This window comes from Cyprinus carpio, chromosome A11 (assembly GCF_018340385.1).
Source record: "Cyprinus carpio isolate SPL01 chromosome A11, ASM1834038v1, whole genome shotgun sequence".
NCBI classification, from domain to species: Eukaryota; Metazoa; Chordata; class Actinopteri; order Cypriniformes; family Cyprinidae; genus Cyprinus; species Cyprinus carpio.
This window is the reverse complement of record NC_056582.1, coordinates 9,813,482-9,820,231: the sequence shown is the minus strand read 5'-3', so window position 1 is coordinate 9,820,231 and position 6,750 is coordinate 9,813,482.

Sequence of the window (6,750 nt, the reverse complement as noted above, 5' to 3'; positions counted from 1 at the left end):
CTGCAAATGTCTAAATAAGAAAAGAAAAGCTTTATATCATCATTCCATGCTACAGTATATAGATTTCCCTTTAACCTGTTGACGTCAATAACACATATTTTTTCTCCCTTTCAGAGGAAAAAAGGATGTGCAATGCTTCATTAATCCTGGGTGCTATCTTGGAAGAGTGACTTGTAAATGGTAAGCAACAGTATCAATCACAAGATGGAAGCTTGTGATTCATCACAATGTGTTTCCATTAAAAGGCCCCACGAGAACAGTCCTTCTGTCCTGCATCTTTTTCAATCAATACCTGTGCCATGGATAGCGTTCTGTGCAACACTGCAAAGATGCATTAAGGCATGTTTAGATGTAAATGAAAGAGTAAAAAATAACTCACTCAAACAGAGCTTCATTGAAAAATAGCCACAAAATAATAAATAAATAAATAAATAATAATAATAATAAATCAACATGAAACTTTTTTTATGATTCCTCTAACAAATAAACACTGAGTAAAATAAAACAACACCAGTCTGGATTTGAAAAGTCAGTTTAATTTAAATAGTGAGTATTGTTTTTATACTAAAAAAAAACTACTAAACTTTGTTGCTTTGGTAAGGATATTGTCAAGTTTGCTATGGGTTGCATCCTGCTTTGGACTTGGCTGACAGACTGGTATTTTGTCACTGTGAGGTTCATGCTTTCTAACCTTATCTCCACTTTTTTTTCGCTTTATGCTCCAATTATTGTACTTATTTTACATATGAAATGCAAGAAGTTTATATCAGCAGTCCCATATTCATAATTGTCGTATGTGTGTTTGCTAAAATGTTTGGTGCACATTTTTTCTTTGTCTTTTAGTTCCACTGTGAGTAATACCAGTAAGTTAGTATGAGAAAACATTTTGATTTTTAAATAGAAATAGAAAAAGGTCTGTTCTAACTCATAACTGTATTTTAGACACAAGAACCTTATATCCCTACAAAATATTTTCCTCTCTAATAAATATAAAACAAAAGCACCAGTCAAAAATAAAAACAATTCCTAGAAAGCTAATTTCATATTTTCGGAGGAAGCTTAAAAAAACACAGGCATAAACTAATAAGCATTATAAGGGTAGGGAGTTGCTTATTGGATTACTGATATAGCTTAAAGTGTTTGTCTAAAGCAAGCAGAGTTTTTAGAGAGCAGGGTTTGGGGTGACACAATAAAAAGTGCCAGAAGATAATCTCTTTAATCATAGTCTAAACAGCCCCAATAGCTGTACTGCTTCTTTTTCTCCTTTATCTTACACTCATTTTCTCATGAAAAGCGTTTGCTTGTCCTACATAACAGTCATGAGCAGCAAATCCTCTTAGCATCTAATCATTTGGCCTTATTCATAAAGGAAGCTCTTGGTGTATTGATGGAACTGAATGCCCCAATCTCAATTGTGCTACCAGCTGGACTCCTCATTATTATGTCTCCAGCCTACAGAATGATGCTTCAGCAGGACAATACAATTCCTGTCGTTCAAACACCAACAAAGAGAGTTACTGTCCTTGTCAGTTTGATAAGGTTTAGAAGCATAACACACAGAGGACATACACATATTAAACTGTATATTTTTACATAACTGTCTATAAGAAATAGTGCAACTGGGGCTAGATGTATGTTGTTTGTAAACATTATATTAATATAAATATATATGAAATATTATTTTTTAATTGAGAAAATCGGTGTTGAAACACATTTTCCCTCAGAAATGTCATTTTTTTTTTCACTCAGAAATGTAAATTTCACAAACAACTAAAGTAACATGTAACACTGAGTTAAATGTGAAATTTTGAAGTAGAGAAACTGATATACTATTTTCTTGTAAAACATACTACAATAATCTATATTTCAAATGTTTTTTTTCTAACTTTTTTTTCTAACTGTTTTTCTAACCTTTTTTTTTTTTGGTGGCCCACGAAAAACCTAATTAGTTTAATGGCATAAAATATATTGAAAACCTTTATATATATATATATTTTTTTGTATATATATTTTTTTTATATATATATATATATATAAAAAGATATGAAAACTAATTTGGTAATTTTTTTTTTTTTTTTTGCGTTTTTTTTTTTTTATCATTGACAGCTGGCCTTTATTGCGATATTGGGAAAATAAGGTGCTGTCACATTAATTAGCCCTTGTTAATCTATCATCAGCCTGTGCTCATTAATTAAGTGATCAGTCTCTGAACGGGTTGCACTGCAACAGTCCAATGTGGAAGTGAGCCATTATTAACAGCTGAAGCGCACAAATGCACGCCATCTCTGAGGGCTTTCAAGTATGCAACTTGAACTCTCAAGCTTTGAGCCCTGCTTATCAAGCATTTCTGCTCAAAATCTACTATATATATGAGGACAAGCATTTATTTAAATGTGTAACCCCGCATCAACTTTTTGAACAAAACAGCCTTGATATGCTTTTTTTTTTTACTGCTATTTTTAAGGCTACTCCCAGGAAGCATCTAATCACTTGTGTCTCTCAACAGCCTAATATGAGGACCTAAATATGAAAGATTGTAACGTAATGTAGACTGGGGAGTGTTGTAACACTATCAGCTCAACCACATGGAAATTAACATCTCTATTGTTCATTTGGAAAAGATGACAAAAAACAATTAGTAAAACCATTTGATTTGTGCTCCTGTTAATGGATTTCAAGAACAATTAGTTGCAGTTTTCGTATTTGATTGACAGCATTTTAGAATTAACCTTTCACTGATTCTCTCTGTAGGTTTGCATGGTTAATGTCTGGCAAGAGGATGTCATTATGGAAATGTTACTTCTGAATGTTCTCTGAACATGTTGTAACAAGCAGTTACATTTCAAAAAATCTAGATGAACAAACTAAAACATTTCAGGAAAAAAAAAAAGCCATTTTGTGTAACGAGGAGTCAGAGACATTCGGATCCAATTGCAGTATATTTATGGGAGAATGGTCAGACAGGCAGTAATGAGATAACAGCATCGAGAGTGTCAAAGGATATCCAGAAACCGAAACAATACCAGGCAGAGGTCGGGGCAGGCGGCAGAGAATCACAGCCGGTATAAACAATCCAAGATCAGACACGGAAGAAACAAACTCAAGGTAACCACTCAGCAATGTCAGACTGGGCTCCACAAGACTTCGCAATAACTCAGAGTCCAAACACAGTATATATAGGGGAGTGGTAATGGGGAACACCTGGCGGTGATTAGCCCTAGGCACGGGATCATGGGAAATGGAGTTCAGACCCCAAATGCAATAGTCCTGAGTGGAGTGCCCTCTACTGGAGTTCATGGGCACTCCAGCTGACGATCGTGACAGTATGAATGATACATAAATAATATTGTTGTGCTAACATTTTCAGAACATTATTAAAGACAAACATTGAATGAGCATTCTGTTAACGCTACTGGAAGAACATTTGTTCACAAATTTGAGAGAACTTTGCCAGAACGTTAGCCAAATTTCTGAGAGCACTGTCATTTAGTTTGGGCGAATAAGTGACAATCTTGAACCTGTTGCTGGGAAGTCTTTCACCCTCACGCAAAATCCACCTTATTTTGCATCGGGAAAATAAAAACCTTTTTTTCTATGAATAGACGAGATTTCTGATTCATTAGCTGATCTAGGTAACTAGAACAATAACTAAGTGCAGTAAACAGTAAAGCTATATGCACTGCAAACCAATGTTTTTATAATTATGAAAATACATTAAAATAATATAAGAAATGCAAACTTGCAATATCAATCAGCATAATGAGCTATTTTGTACATCTAAGTCAATGACACCCGAAGACTTGCACATTCAAGTTACAAATGGCTGCACTTGCTCTTATAAGTCTTATAAATAAGGTGTATTCATTCAAAAACACAAATCCATTCAGGAACAAAACACAAAACTATATGTTGCTCAGAAACTCTTCACTTGCTCTTATAAGTCTTATAAATAAGGTGTATTCATTCAAAAAACCCTGAGGAAATCATTAATGCTCAGGTAAACATGGCTGAATGTGACAGAAATTTGCAAAATCCATTCAGGAACAAAACACAAAACTATATGTTGCTCAGAAACTCATTACGAATGGAATGAAACTGTTTTTGCTCAAAGACGTGTAGTGGTTTGTTGTTGTTAACATACAAAAATATATCTAAGTTACTCAATAGTAATCTCCTTTTTACTGAACTGTTCCATAAAAACATATTCACAATTATGATGTAAATATCAGTTTGTATTTGATTACCTTCAGCATGCATAAAGCCACTGATTTGGAACAACATTCTTACTCATGTGATAGGCCTTAAAACGAAATCAGAAATTACATTCATAGAGGAGAGATAGCAGGTAGACACGCAGCACAAAAAAAAAATAAAAAATATTGAGGTAAAGATGTAGAACCTTAATATGTTACACTCCACTCACTACCTGTTAAGGCATCCAACTAAGCTATCTAAGCAACGAGGCATTTAAAAAGTCACTTCTGTCACCTATGTCAGAAGCAGCTGTATTATTTGTTGTGCTAGGCTTGATAAGGGGCCGAAGAAGTGGTGTCTGGTGATTCCACCCATAGACTGACGCTCTCTGTTCATCACTTGAAATGTCATGTGAATTATAAAGTAAAGCTAGCATTTGTCACAAAGACTATTGAGAAGATGCCTCCGATTGTCATAAAGGGAAAAAAGGAAGCTTTGTGAGAATATCTCCCCATGGTGCACAACAGTTGCCTGATAGCTGGAGAATAAATTCTCAAACTGTTCATTGTCCATGTCAGTATTTTATGAGACAGGACAATAACATCAGCACACCACATGCCTGGCCAATGACTCAAACTCTATCCAAAATTGATTCTACACTATGATAGCAGGTAATTTAAAACCAAGCAACCATACTAAAGTTCTAAAGTTTAAATGGGCCATATGATGCGATTTAAATTTTCCCTTTCTCTTTTGAAGCGTTACAAGCACTTGGTGCATAAAGAAGATCTGTAAAGTTCCAAAGACTAAAGTCTCAAATCCAAAGAGATATTCTTTATAAAAGTTTGGGGTCAACCACTTCCCCGATGTGGGAAGATTTGCATAATGCTGCCCAAATTTTCAAGCAAAAAAAAAAAAAAACCTTTACTTGTTTTGCCTTCCAAAAGAGGACACAACTAGAAATCAGTGGTTAAGTTGTATTCACAACACTGCTCCGGAATATTCAACCCAAATATTCAGATATGTGCAGCGCATTTTACAGAGGACGAGGACTGTTTCCTGGGGGAAAGTAGCCTACAATGTCGTTGTCTGTTTCTATATAAAGTGGGGAAATTCCGACTTTGCAAGGACAGTTTGGCGCTTCTGACTCACAGCCTGTAAGCACGTTTCTCATATTTGTTCCAAAGACTAAAGTCTCAAATCCAAAGAGATATTCTTTATAAAAGAATTTGGCACTGACGATTCAAATGCGAGTTTTAAGGTGCACAAATGTTTACACAGCGCGATACGCAACGTGTAAAAAGACAGTATAAGTCATTATAATCAGTAATTATGTCCCCAATGGATGCAACAAATGCCTCGTTTGTAATAGGTTTTATTGGTTTTGTTTTGTCGCCCCAGGACACGGCATCACAGTATGGTGAGGGGCGTAAGATTTCCATCACACGCTTGAGGTATTCGGCCAATAACAACGCACTGGATAGTTGGACAATCTGCGTACACTTTGCTTTTCAGAATGATGAGCTTTGTAAAAATCGACACGTTTCAAAAAGGCGGGGCATAGAGGAGCACCAATAATGTACATTATGTGAAAAATAATGATTTTTGTTGTTGTTTTTTTGTATCCTTAAACCGCATAAAGACATTGCATTACACCAAATACACAAAATAATGTTCTTTTTAGCAATGTGATATGACCCCTTTAATTAGAAATATTTTTAAACCAAAGAGCTGTGAATGCCACAAGACTTGGATCACTGGTACTGCCACAACACAATTTTATTTACTACACCCTTGAACATATGAACTTTAATAAGTGTTGTTTCAACATACAGACTGTAAAAACAGGTGTTATGTTAAATTTTACTTAACTTCTAATTAGTTAATGCATTTACTTTGTTGTTGACATAGCACAGCAAACTAGTTTTGCATTTCCTGAAGAAAGAGCCTGAAAGGCAGCACAAGATAAATGAACAGATGTAAAAAAAAAAAAGAATACACCAACAACAACTCCATATGCAAATAGATGTAAAAAAAAAAAAAAAAATTCCAACCACAATTCAGAATGCAAATAATGGCAAACTGTGAATGGCAGAAACTCTATCAATGTCGAAGGGGGAGATGTTTTTAACTTGCACTTTAAAATTTGTTAATAAAATCCAAAAGCAGTGTAATTATAAATGTAGTTACAGAAATTAATTACATGCAGACAATGTAAAAACGTATGTACAAAATAAGTGTTTTGTACCAAATGATTAATTTAAATGTAAGTACATAGTAGTCAAACCCACTAAATATAAAGTGGGACATTTACTTTTCTTTACTTACTTAAGTGACAACGTGATGTGTAGGCCAAGCATGGTAGCCCATACTTGCAATTTGTGTGTATATGGTGTGTGTGTGTGTGTGTGTGTGTGTGTGTGTGTGTGTGTGTGTGTGTGTGTGTACATATATATATATATATATATATATATATATATATAGACACACACTTTATTCATTAAATAATCCAGAATAAAAAATGTATTACAGATTTCAATTTTAATAATTATTTTT